General features: G+C 43.1%; 2 long non-coding RNA genes across 2 annotated transcripts in view; both read left to right on the top strand.

Annotated features, from left to right (window-relative positions):
• LOC109289549 overlaps positions 1 to 11,242 on the top strand; it is a 19,581-nt gene extending 8,339 nt beyond the window's left edge. The window contains exons 2-3 of the long non-coding RNA XR_002095401.1: positions 200 to 1,399; positions 11,233 to 11,242. This is a non-coding gene — a long non-coding RNA (uncharacterized LOC109289549). The remainder of the gene's footprint in view (positions 1 to 199; positions 1,400 to 11,232) is intronic.
• A 991-nt stretch (positions 11,243 to 12,233) lies between these two features.
• The window catches only part of LOC109289550, a 15,261-nt gene continuing 13,781 nt past the window's right edge, over positions 12,234 to 13,713 (top strand). Inside the window, exon 1 of the long non-coding RNA XR_002095402.1 lies at positions 12,234 to 13,424. This is a non-coding gene — a long non-coding RNA (uncharacterized LOC109289550). The remainder of the gene's footprint in view (positions 13,425 to 13,713) is intronic.

The following is a 13,713-nucleotide window of genomic DNA, read 5'->3' as shown; positions in this document are numbered from 1 at the left end:
ACTTGGGGTAACCTGCTGTGTGCCAGAGTGCACGTGGCACAGGTGTTCCCTGGGGACAAGTAGCAGCAGCACAAGATGAACCGCTGTTACTTGTCCCCAGGGAAACAAATGCCCACGCTCATGTGGACACAGCCAGTGGGTTAGTGCTACTCCACCAGAGGCAGGCCTCCTAATGCAACACCCTCTCCACCTCAAATAGGTTGTGAAGTGTGGAGAAAAGCACAAGCCCAAGTGCTTTGCTGCCCCCAAGTAGGGATTTGGGACTAGCACACTCTTCTGGGGAACAAAGGAATCCTGCATCTTCTGGGTTTCACAACCACCACAACTACTCTGCTCTTCTCCCAGCATACTTCTTTGTCCCAGTTGTCATTTATAAACAAACAAACAACAGTAATACTTGAAGCATGTCCTTCTCCACCCTCCTGACCTTTGGTTTCTATTGCAGATTTCCCCTGTGGTATGTGTAACTTTTATGCAAATATTAAGGATTCACATTTTCAGAAAACCTGAACTTCACTAACTTAATAACAACACTGTTACAGCAAGGTTTGTTGTTTTTTTATCTAATTTACTTTCCCTACTGTTTATGCTAAAGGGGAATGTTGATTTTTTTTTTAATGTTTTTAATTCTGTTTATCTGGAAGTTTAAAAAAGCAGTCATGGTGGTCTTACGTTTTGTAGAAGCTTGTTCAGATAACTTAAATCCAGAGCCAAAATTGGTACCTTTTAAGCCCTGAAGCCAAAATAAATCTGGTGTTATCTCCACTAGCTGGTGGAGTTGTACCCACTTATACCAACAATGAATTTGAAGTCAATAGAGTTACACCCTGGATAAATTCAGCCCTCTGGGTTCCAATAATAGATAATTCAACATAGAATAATGCCTGCTAGAAACAGAAGCTGATTGGCTTTGGCAATCAATAAGTATTTTAACTTAACCCACCAGAAAAATACCTATCCACATGTTTTTGTTATAAAGTGAACACTGATGTGGCTGAATGCAAAAATAGATCTGGTTAAAATCATGACCAGGACTGGATTAAAGTAATTTGGGGCTATAGATGAATTATATGACCCAGGGAACCAATGCCCTTTTTCCATTTAGACTTCTGTGAGATCTTCTACCTTAGAAGCATAGCCACTGCTAAGTCCCACCTTGGAGCTTCCCATTCCCTACAGGAAGGAAGGAATTAAAGCAAGGATCCCCAGCATATTAGTAAGTGGAATACATCTTCTTGTATGCGTGAGACAAGCCCATTTGTACTCTTTTCCTTGTGCTACGCTGACTCCTCTACCGTGATGGTGTCACCAGGACCTCTAGAACAGACCGTCTCAGAGCTAACGCCCATTTTGACATACAAGGCGCGTCTACATGAGATGCTTACTGTGCAGTAGCGGTGTGCAAAATAGGCCCTATTCAATTCGGATTTGGATTCAGCCTGAATCAGGAACAGTGATTCAATTAGTTGATTCGGATCACTGTCCCTGATTTGATTCGGCTGAATCCAAATCTGAAGATTCGATGCTGGTTTGGAGAATAGACACAGCTTTGAATCCTTTTTCTACATACCTTGAGGCACCAGGCGTGGCTCGTGAATGCTGCAATGTTAGGGCAGATGGAGCTTCCCACAGGAGCATGGGCCCACCCCCCCACATGCTCAGCGGTGAACCTGGAAGTGGACCGGGGGTCCAGAAGCACTTCCAGTTCACTTCCAGGTCCACTGGGAAGTGCACCAGGGGACTCCTTCCACCCCTCCCAGCTCAGCGATCAGCTGCGGGGGGACCCCAGGTGCCCCCCCCAGACCCAGAAGGCATCAGTTGTTGAGCCGGGGGGGAGGGCGCGTTCCCTGGTGGACCCAGACGTGAACCAGAAGTGCTTCTGGTTCACTTCCGGGTCTGCTGCTGAGCTCACTGGGGATCTCCCTGCACTCCTGTGGGACGCTTCATGTGCTCCACCATCGCAGCATTCACGAGCCTTCTGGTACCTCGAGGTATGTAGAAAAAACATTTAAAGCTGTATCTATGGCTGACTTGTCAAATCTTTCCAAATCTCTCCGAATCAATTCGGAGCGTTCTGATTTGATTTGAAGAAATTAACAGGTCTCCTGATTCAATTCAGATTCAGAGATTTGGCTACCAAATCGGGCCAGATCTCCACCAAATCAAATCAGCAACTGAAGCTTCACACCGTCCTACTGTGTACCGTTCAAAAACCGTGCTAATAACTTACTGTACAGTGTTATTAGGCTACTGTGCAGTGAGCATCACAAATAACCATGTGCCGGCACTACTGCACAGTAAATGTAGTTACTGTGCATTCAGTTAGTATTTTATTAAAGAAGTACTAAACTAAATGTGCAGTAACTACTGTGCATTAATGAACATGTAGATGCACTCACTGGGTACTTCACATCTCTCTGAGGCATTTTTTCAGGCCCTTTCCAGATTCAAGCAGACATCAGTTACATCAAAGTCACTTTTTCTTTTCTTTCTTTTTTTTTTTCCATGTCCAGGGCAGATAAGAAATTTTGTTTTGGTGAAGGAAATCCAGGTAAAGAAAGCTTAGATTCATCATGTCTCCCAGATGCAGTTTATGTACAGAACTATCATGCCTATGACTTAACCAGTCCTGACTATAACAAATAATAATGGGTCTGATCTTGCTTTCATTGCACTTTCAACTCTGCCATCAACTTCAGAATACATCTGAGTGCATGAGGAATGAGGGATCAGATCTAGAGTTTGAAGTTATGCATCCTAAAATAGAGGGTAATCACACCTTATATGTCAGGGTTTAAACTGACTGTCACAGTGCCTGGAAGGGATTCTACTTCCTGGCATAATTGTCCAAGTGCTCTGAAGAGCTTCCATTTTAATGAAGCATTAAGTATAAGTTACTGCCAGACACAAGGTCCTGGACTGCGAAGAACAATGCTGTATTTCTATATAGCAAATATTCCTAAATTCAAATACACTGTATTATTTCTATATACCACATTAATTAATACACTCTGTTTTATACACATAACTGCTTTATTTTATTTTTCTGACACACAGGGGAAGAGATAACAGAAAGATGTACTGGTTTTTATTTTAAACAGAGTATATTCTATATATTATCCTCTCAAGCAATTGAATAAATATCACAGGCTTTATAGATCTAGTAGCCTTTCCAGTGAACAACGCAGCAGTCATGCTTCACAGAAAAGGGATAACATCCTAGAGTGCAGCTGATAAGAGCAACAATTTACAAAGCAAGAGATCTGTTATGCAGTGAAAGCTTTATTACCATGACTTGATGTTACATCTACAACACATAAGGGTTAATCATTGCAGCAGTTTGCAGCTGGTTTGTGCTCTCAGGGGAGTCATAGCAATAGACTTCTGTGTGTAAGACAAGGTCAGCTTTCCTATCCCTGGGTCAGCGGGTCATGTGATAACAGAACTCTGAAACTTAGACTCCTAAGAGACACAGGTGCCAAACCCATTTTGTGGTCTGTTGTAGAGTTCTTCCTGTGGTTTTTATTCTACTACATAAAAACACATACATAGCTCTGTGGTATATAATTGGATGGAGAGTTTTCAGAGCTACCCATCAGTGTAAGTTTTCTGTGGCAGCAGTGGGTTCATAAGATTGCTGGGTACATGTAACATTTCACGGGAGACTTGTTCTTAGTGGACTGAGACAGCACAGCACTAGGTGCTGAGAATAATGGCCAAAGCTCATGTGAATTGTTCAAAGGGTCTCAACGGTTTCAAGGAGACTGCTCTGTCCAGCAGGACTGGACCCTAATATTTTATTAATATTTATCTCCTATTGCTGCAACAGAAAAAAAATCAAATAAGCAAAACTTTAATCCTCAAATGCAACTGTAATCTTCAGATTGGTTAGGCTTATCAAAGAGCTAATATTTATTTTCAAAGACAGGCTGCTAGGAATGATCAGCCAAAATGGAAACCTATAAGTGAAGGGTTGTAAGTTTATTGGACAGTATTGTCTATATTTATAGTTTCTGCTTAACCCATATTTCTGTTTTTATATGCATGTGTCAAAAATTAATATATGGCAAACTTCACCAACAGTTTTAAGAGATCTTAAAATATAATAAAATCAATAAATGATGTTCTGGCATAAATGTTTCTGTAGCTGAGGGTGGTCAGGTTCAAAGGGCAAGTTCTGACCATTTCTCTTTCCCGCCCTGCTGTTGGAGTAAGACCCTCCCCTCAACTTCAAATCACTAGGGAGAGGGTAATTTAAGCTATACTTGATGTAACCTATACATCACTGTCTCCTGCACCAGCTTTAAAATTAAACTCTGATGTACAAAGTTAAACAAAAATGAGATAAAAATTGGCAGGGGTTGAAGAGGGTCAAAGTAGTCAAAACACAAGGTAGACTATTGCTTCTTTTGATTTATGTTATTCTGTACACTAAAAAAAAATAAAATTATAACTCTCACTGAGACCTTTTTTTCATTGAGAATAACACATTCCTAATTTGTTTTCTATAGACTTACTGTACCTTTGATCTGAGAGATGAAGAAATGTAATTTTTTTGTGGGGGAAGGACCTGAGGGGGCATGTCTTTAGTTGCAGACAGAATACTACAATTTCAAAAATATATATTCTTTGTAACATAAAGAGCAATTGAAAGTAATCACTGCATATTTTTGGTTAGATTATAATTGACACTACATCAATACATTTGTCCAGATTTGAGACTTTTTAAAAAACAAAGATCATACTACCCATATACCACAACCTCACTATATAGCAGTGTCCTGTGAATGTTACCTTTTGCATTTTATACATACCCACCTTCCAGTTTCCCACTAGCACTGCAGCACAGAAAAAGCAGCCAAACAGAGAGATCCTTTAAAACTGATTCAAGGAAGTCCTTGCAAGAAGTGATGAATTTCTGACGCTGTAAGCAGGGCATCTACATCTTGACAGACTTAAGAGTGAGTGTGTAGACTGCAAGCAAAGTCATTTGGGATTGTAATCCTTCTTCTCAATAATATGACAATGAAATCAAATACACTCCAATGGAAATCAAATAAAATAGTTCTACACCAATCCAGTGGGGGATAAAAGAGTTCTACTGACTAATTTACTACACTAATGAGAAAATGAAGAGTCCAGGCTTTAAAAAACCAGCGCACAATTTTGAAATGCTGATCTATATGTTAAAACACAGTAGTTACTTTTTTAAGGTTTGTTGTCTTCTGAAAGCAGAGCTGAGGGCCAATTAAGCATAGTAGTTATGCAGGTGCTTAATGTTCAGCATGTGAACATAACTTAATTTCAGTTGGATTAGTAGCAAGTTAAAGTTAGGGACTTAAGTAACCACTTGAATATGGCCTTATATGCAAGGAAGATCAATATGTTTTACAAATACCTTAAGTATGTCCAATGTAGTTTAATAAACTTACAAGGATCCTGGTTTTTGTTATTTTGAAAGTACAATTTCATTAAAGCTTTAACAATAAAGATGAAGATAATTTAGCTGACGACTATTTGCCATTTCATGTGAAGAGTTTATTTTTAGTACATTTTTATAAAGAAAGCCTAAGCTGCACCTAAGCAAAATACACTTTGTTTATGAGACCATCCATGATAGGTCTTCACAGACATGCTTAACAGATACATTTTGGCAAACAATGGATATGATAAAAGATCGAAAAACATAATATCCACAAACACATAGTATTTGTTGAATGTTAAAAAATCCAAGTAACCTAATCAAGCTTGCCTGTGCTACTAAACAAGGAAAAGGCATATTTTGGGGGGGCAGGAGTTTGGTTGCTTTTTGTTGTTGTTTGTTTGCTTGCTTTTTTGAGGAGTGAATGCTTAAGGAGTGAATTATCTATTCTTACCAGGTTTCTATTTCGCTGTATCATTGAAAATTCTTCATTCAGGTTTTCAGATGCACAGCTCCATTTTGTTGTGCAGTATAAAGAGAATATGGTTAGCAAGGGTGATGTCCAGGGATCTGGGTTTTCCTTTCACTACAGAAAAATGCAGTAAAACCCAGATTTTCTCATTTTAAGGGAAACGTGGGAAATGGTGGGTTTCCCCTTGCAGGCTGGTGGGAGGGAGGAGGGTGTTCAGGCAGGGATGCCATGTGCAGCCTGGAGAGCAGCTTCCCACAGGTAAGTGTGCTGGCAGAGGTGGGTGGGATTGGGGCCTCCATAGTGAGGGAGGGAGGGAGGAAGGAAGTTGGGCAGGGTTGGGGCTGAGGTTGCTGCCCAGCTGAGGCAGTGCATGGGGTTGGGGACCAGGGCCAGGAACAGAATGGAGCCATGGGCGGCTCATCCGGCGGGTGAAGGGGGAAGCACGTGGCTGGCTCCCCGCTGCTGCACACACTCCTGGGGGAGGGCATGGTGGGCACGTACCCCCAGATTTGTGTGAGGGTGGGCACAGGCTGCCCACTGCAGGCTTGAGCTCCCCACCCAACTGCCTTCCCCCTGTGGCTTCCACAACCTAATGTGCAGGACCTGGTGGGGCAGGGCAGAGCAGGACTGGGTGGGGAAGCTCATTGCTGCTGGTTGCTCCATGCCACCGTGACAAGGTGGCCCCTGCCCACTCAGCAGCAGTCTGGGAAGCACAGAGTTGTGCCCCCTGCCAGATGGGCAGAGGACACCTCACCATGGCAGTGTAGAGCTCTCAGTGGCAGCAACAAGCTTCCCTGCCTGGTCCCACCCACTGGACTGCAGAGGCCCAGCGGGGAGGGCAGCAAGGTGGAGAGCCCTGAGCCTGCAGCAGGCAGCCCACATCTGTTCCCCCCAACAAGCTCCACTCTGGCTGTGCCACTCATGGGGTGGAGGAGTCGGGCTCCACACTCTGCTGCAGCAGCTGCCACCTCCCATAGGCAACAGCCAGGACTTGGGTGCTGCTGCAGGGCACAGGGGGCTGTAGACCCAGGTCCTGGCCCTGTAGCCCTGGCAACTGGGGGCCTCTGGCAGAGCTATGGGGGGCTGGGGGCTATGGGTGGGGAATGAGGGACATTGGCAATGGGCAGGGCTCTGGCACAAGGAGGGGGGGAGCCACAGCTGGATCTGCGTCCTGGTAAGTGAAGGGGGCAGGGAGTGCTCTGATTTTCCATGATAAAAACCCCAAATCAAACACCTAAATGTATAGGTATTTTGAATTTATTTTATTATAGTGATTGAGGCACTGGTAGGTTTCCAAATGGCTTTAAAATTGTAAATATATCAATAAAACAGAGTTCAACTGATACCTATATATATAGTGGCACTGCTTTTTTGTCATGGAAAAAAATACATTTTGGAGTTTGAAATCAGAGAATTTGTGTTTTTATCAGAAAAATCGCAATTTTTAAACAGAGAAAACCAGGATGCCTGGTGATGTCTTTGCTGATTTACCCTTGCAACAATTAGGAGTTCTTCCTTGGGCAAATGTGTGGAATGGAAAATGGACTGATCGATTCTTTGTTGTACCAAGTAGCTGATTACAAGTAATTGATTCATTTTACAACTCCTGTACCGTGTGTAGTGCTGTGTAGTATTCTTCTAGACTAGGATGTGTCAGGGATGCTTTAACATGCCTATTCACTAGGGGCCTGATTCAAAACTCATTAAAAATTGGTGGACAGATTTTCACCGACTTCAGTGGGCTTTGAATCAGGCCCTTGCTGTACATCTGACTCTGAAGCTGAGATATTTTAATTTCAATACAATTATCAGTATGAGCTTCTCAGTTAATTTCACTGCCTTATATTGTAGATTCTTAGTACAAAGTAGCTGTATAGAGTGAAATTCACCCCTGCGTAGATTGCCAGCACAAGGCCTATGCACTATTTAAGTGCTAATTAAGCTTCAAGCCCATTTATCACCAACATACACAGCTTGCCAGAATTATACATCTGAATGTACTTCAACCTCCTAGCCTAGCTGAATGACTGCACAGCACAGCCACACCCTGCTCCACACACTGGTACAGAACTGAGTCTATAATACAAGTACTCTAAGAATTAGTATTCACTGGGAGTGAAGTTCACAGTGTACAGAGCTACAGCAAAAGGCCTACGCACCATTTAAATCCAATTTATACTCCAGGGCACCTTTGATCTGAATTGTGCCCTGTTTTATTAAATTACGATAGAAAGACTGTCATATCAGGTATCCTGAAGCTGATGACCCTAGCGTGAAAGCCCACTCTAGAATAATCATTTACGCTAGTAGTATATTTGATTTCAATAGGATGACAGGCGAATATAGACTACTTGCCTAACCAGGGTTTGTAGGATCAGGCATGTTACATAAACCAAATGACTTCCAAATATCCATCTAGTGCAGCAAAGAGCTGCTCCCTTCAGTGACTGTTGGGAGGGTGAATGAAGGGCAGCGTAGTGCCATTAGTAACTTGCAGTTTAATACTGTTCTTGAACGGCTGGCAACTAAGTTTATTTTTGTAGATTTCCAGCGAATCAACTTCAGCCATGCCCTTCCATTATATACTTCTCCTCCGTTCTTTCTTGCTTTGCTGTCCTCTTCCCTTGCCCTCACCCTACAGCTCATAATTCTCCCTCTGTCTTTAAATGCTTGTTCTTTAAAACATCCAAGTCTTCATGAAAGGTGCTCAACTATTAGGCAGGAAGATGCAAATCCCCCACCAAACTGGGGCAGGTGCTGCAGAGTGGCCGGCATCTCTACACTACCCCACCAATGTGCCTTGCTTCTGCTCCAAAGGGCTCAGGTCAGTCTCCATGCTCATTTACTCTTCATATGTCCCAGTTTAGCTGGGATGCTCCCAGATTTCAGAGGCCAGTCTCAGCTGGCTGTTAAGAATTATAATGGAAATGCAGGGGCATGGGCCGCAGCCTGGCTAAAAGTCAGAGCAGCGTGGAGCACCTTTCAGGAGGGCAGGTAGGCAGGCACTGCTGATTTGTGTGAGCGTGGGGGAAGCAGGGGCAGTGTCCCAGATTTCCCTATGGCCAGCCTAATTCTTTGGCTTCTCTGATCAAGGATGACACTAAGGGAACTTTGGTCTGCTAAATGCCTGATGATTAGGGATTTTCATTTCACATAGGCCAAGAAAACAGCGTAGAGACATCAGCTTTTGGACAAACTGGATCTGAGGCAGTTTTCTAAAAGGGAAATATCTCCATATCCATTAAAAGAGACCTACCTAATTCACGGAGGCTGCCTCTGTATTTCATGGTCCTGGTGTGGCTTTGAGCACCATTTTTACTGCAAAGCACAGAGCGCGCCTCCCCTCCCTCCTGGCTCTGAATGGCCAAGGGGCCTCAGAAGTCCCTCCCCTCCCTGGAGATTGACAGATGGCCCCCTTCTTCCTCCTTCCATGCTCCAGGATGCCAGGGCTTTCTACCTTTTCTGGCTGCAGCTGCCTTCCTCCCTCCCTTCCCTCCACTGGCTTGCTGCTGTTTTCCCACTTTTTTATGGTCCCCATGCTTTTTGATGGGGACCAGAACTTTTTATGGGGGACCTCTAAATTTGTTGTTTCTGTGAAAACTGCAAAATCATGAATTTGGTAGTTCCTTACCTATTAGCAACCCCATAAACATCTCTTGTTCTCTTTTTCTTTGCCCAGTTGTCTTTCTTGCACCAGGTTACCCGGCTCTGTGGGCAAGATCCAGGTTGCAGGCCATGTGTTTGATACCCCTGCCTTAGGCAACACAGTAATGACCAGTGATTACTATCTAAAAAATGTATGAACCCAGAATTAATTTATTCCCCAGGACCAGAGAAGCTCTGACTAGCGAAAATATTTATGGGTTACACATGTTGATGGGTATAAATATTTTATCTACCATTAAAATACTAGGCCCGAAACACCATAGTTTATTTCCAGAGACACTCTTAAGTGCAGTTTTGTGCAACTCACGTTATGAAGAATCATATAAACTGCACAAATTGAAATGAGTCTAATTTAAACATTTTGTAGTGTTCTAGAGTGAGAATACATTTGTTCCTCATGGTCTTCTACCTCAGCCTCAGTGGCTTGGACTTCATGGATGTGTTTCAGAAATACTGCAAGTGAAATAAGAATGTCCTAGTTTCTACAGGCTTCCTTTCATTGCAGTGTAAAGCAGTAAAAGCAAAAGCAGTTTGCTAAGAATCCTTCTGTAGCAGGCCCTTGAACAAGATGACTGTTTCTAATAAGCAACAGCTGTCGTTGTAGTTTTACTAGTCAAGTGATTCATGTCTTTTACTCAGAAATGATAAGTGGAACAAATGTTTACTTAGATGTATAACAGAGGAACAATTGAAAAATACTAGACTGTCAAATAGAAATATTTTCCTGTTATCTGACCTTTAACAATTAGTCTGAACTAGTCATATGATGTTAATTGGTAGGCTTATATATATTTTTGAGTCAAGAATCAGGGCTCTGAATAAAATAGAGCACCAGAGGGTTCAGTACATATGGGTTAGTGAGGGTATCCAGTCACTGGTTCACAGGACTTGGCAGTGGACCTGCAGGCTCTCTTGGGTTTCTATACAGATCTGAACGACCCAGAACTACCCATCAAAGCTGCTTTCGCTTGATCTCATTTCCGCTGGGACCTTGGGGACCTCCCTTCTGCCTTCAGAAATCATTAGGATACTCTTCTGTTTCATTGTCTTTGAGAAAAAAGACATGTGTGGTCTATTGTCTCTCCAAGACCTTACATTGTTTTCTAAGGAGAGCAGATTCAGTGAGGAAGAACATCCCTGTCATACTGTAGCAGATCTGGGGCTCTGTTCAGTGGCAAAAAAACTTCATAATCCCTACTACATTATTTTCAAAAACCTCAATAGCTACCTGATTAGAACCTGAAGCATCTGCACCTCCAAGCTGAACCTAGAAGCTGTTTTACTTCTGCTGCTGCATTGTGAAGGTAGGAGGTGAATCACTGGTCAGGCAGCCTGTAACGATCCTGCAAGAAATACCGAGCGACTGGCACCTCAAACGCTAGGAGGATGGAATGTGAGTAGGGCAAAGAATGGTAAACAGACAGAACGTAGAAGCTGTTGCTCTTGGAGTAGGTCACAAAGTGTGGACTCTTGAGCTTATGCTGATCTTTTCCAATAAAACAATGCTTGAACCCAATCAGGTTTTTGAAAGGTTCCATATGTGTTGCCCTAATGATGAACTGGGATTGGTCAGTGAACAGTTTTCAGATCCAGACAGGGCCAGATTATGACAGGGTGGGGCCATAAGCTAGGGGTTCCCAACCTTTCTATGCCATGGCCCAGCAAACTGCAGACCACTGTGCGGAGCCCCACGGCCAGATTTTCCAGCGGAACAAAGGTAAACTACCTCCACCCCCGGGCAAAGCCTCAACCGCGGCTGCCATGGGCCCTACGGGAGGAGCTGTGGCCTCTCTGCCTGGCTCTGTGAGGCCGCAGTTTGTCGGGCCGCAGTCAATTCTGGCCTGGGGGTTGTCTTAGAGGCCTCTCGTAATGTGAGGCCCTAAGCTGCAGCTTTCTTAGCTTGTGCCTAAATACAGCACTGGATCCAGATCTTGATTTGCTTTCCCTGGGTAGGTACAGATGTTCAGGAAGGTTAGGAGGAAGATGAAGTTAGGGGGAGATTAGATGGAGTTAAAAATGGCCACCCAATCTAAGGTAAGTTGGCATGGGGGCTGCTGGGAGGGCTTCGGGGGCAAGTGGGGTCTGCAGAGGGGTTGAGGGATTGGCAAGGCTTTAGGGATGAGCAGGGGGTTTGTGGGGGGGGGTGTTATCCTGCTCCAGACCAGGGGCTATTTTTAATTCCTGACCCCGCCCCCCCCATCAGGCCCTAGATGAACCACCACCCTCAATGAACCAACTCCCTCTGATCTTGTATGCCCCTCCCCCTACCATGACTTACTTCCTTGGCTCCTGGCACTGGGAGCAGCTGGAAGGATGGGGTGTTTGGTGGGTGTTTGGGAGGCTCGGGGTTGGGGGGATGGAGGTTGTCCATCTGGGAGTGGGGTGAGAGATCAGGGAGCTAAAAATAGCCTGCTGCCAGGGGCAGTGGTAGGAAAAGCCCAGCCCCAGGGATGGGGCTAGCAGCTGGGCCTGCCCAGCCCTGGGGCTGTGTTCAGAAATGTACAGAAGTTCAGTTAGATCAGTCTTACCAAACCCAATCTAAGTTAGGTTACGTCTGAGGTAGTTAACTGTAATCAGGTCAGATATATTTAGACTGATCTAACCTTTCTCAACTTCTGTACAGTTCATGATTAGATCCACCTCACTAGGGATCAAAGTGTAAGGTCCACACCTGGGTGAACTAAGTTAGATTGGGTGGCCATTTTTAATGCAGTCTAACCTCCACCTAACCTCCCCATGTCTATATGTACCCCCTGTGTGCTCAGTCTAGGCTTGAGTTTGATGACACTGAAATCTCACAGCCTGAAGATAGCCGACATCTCACAAGATAAAATATTTTCCTGTTATATTGGTCTACAACTGAATCAGATCTGAAAAACAAGCTTCTGTCCCTTTGGGATCTGACAAAAATAAATACGCAAGCTTGTATTTAGGGGGTTAAATTCAATCCCCAACTGCTTTTCAAATTCTGGAGTTCAAATTTTATGAATTAATGCAATCATTAGAAAAAGGGCAAGGAGATATCTAAATACATCCCTTTGTTTCTGAAAACTTGAAAGTATTATAGACTTTATAGAGAATTTTCCCCAACCTCTTAAAGTTTAAAGATCATCTATTTACATCTGAGCTTTCTTTCCATCTGCTTTTATTACTAGAAAAACACAACCAGGTTGAAATTCCCTATATTATCTTAAATGAAATCAGCTGGACTTTTTTTCCAATTTGCCTCCGGCTTTAGTGAAAAATCTTATCAGAATACTAGTACGGTAAAGCAGGCTCCCCTTTATGAAAACATTTTTGTTTTTAGTAATAATTCCTGTTTCATCTGTGGAAAACACAAAGTGTGGTACATTGGAGTTGGATATATAGCTTGGATTCAGAAACTGAAATTGCAAATTTATCATACAATGCTCTTTTCCTTTTATACTTAATTCATGTCAATATTGCTTATTAATGATTTTATATGTATACACGCATGACATTCTTCACACACAATATTTAGTAGGCATGTAAAAAAATGTGTCTATGACAAGAGAGAAAAATAGGGACTGTAATTCTTTAATGTTTAAGAAAACCGGCCCAGTTGTAAACTTTGAGGGAAGTCTTGTTTTCAGATTAAATTAATCATATTTCTATTAAAACTGTCAATCAATAAACCTTAAAAATCAGCATTCAGGAAAGGCAATTCTGATAGGAGTAATAATTCATTTTTTACGATTCACTCTTTTGTGGGCGGAAGGATGGTCTTGTAATTAAGGCCCTGGGCTCCGGAGAGTTGGGTTCATTTTCTGGCCCTGCCAAAGACTTCCCATGTGATCTCAAGCAAGTCTCTCAGAAGGAGATTTTTAAAGGCACAAAGGGCAGGTACATTCTGTTGAGTTACCAGGTATTCGATGTGTGTATGCCTTTGAAAACTCACCCCTTAATTGCAGCACCTTGATTTCTCACCTGTAAAGTGAAGGCAGTATGTTCTCGTTCTCCCACTCTTTATTTGTCTTATTCAGACTGCAAGCTTTTTCACGCTAAACTTGCTTTTTGTTGCGTCTCTTTCTCACCCAAGAGTATCCTAATCTCACTTAGAGCCTATGGCACTACCAAAATAGAGATAAATAGTTTAACCTGCACCCCCCCCCCCCAAAAAAAAAAAAAAACC

The sequence above is a fragment of the Gavialis gangeticus genome, unplaced genomic scaffold (genome assembly GCF_001723915.1).
Source record: "Gavialis gangeticus isolate Ggan-Ray unplaced genomic scaffold, GavGan_comp1, whole genome shotgun sequence".
NCBI lineage: Eukaryota > Metazoa > Chordata > Crocodylia > Gavialidae > Gavialis > Gavialis gangeticus.
Note: the sequence above shows the minus strand (reverse complement) of the source record. Positions and strands in the feature narration are given on the sequence as shown.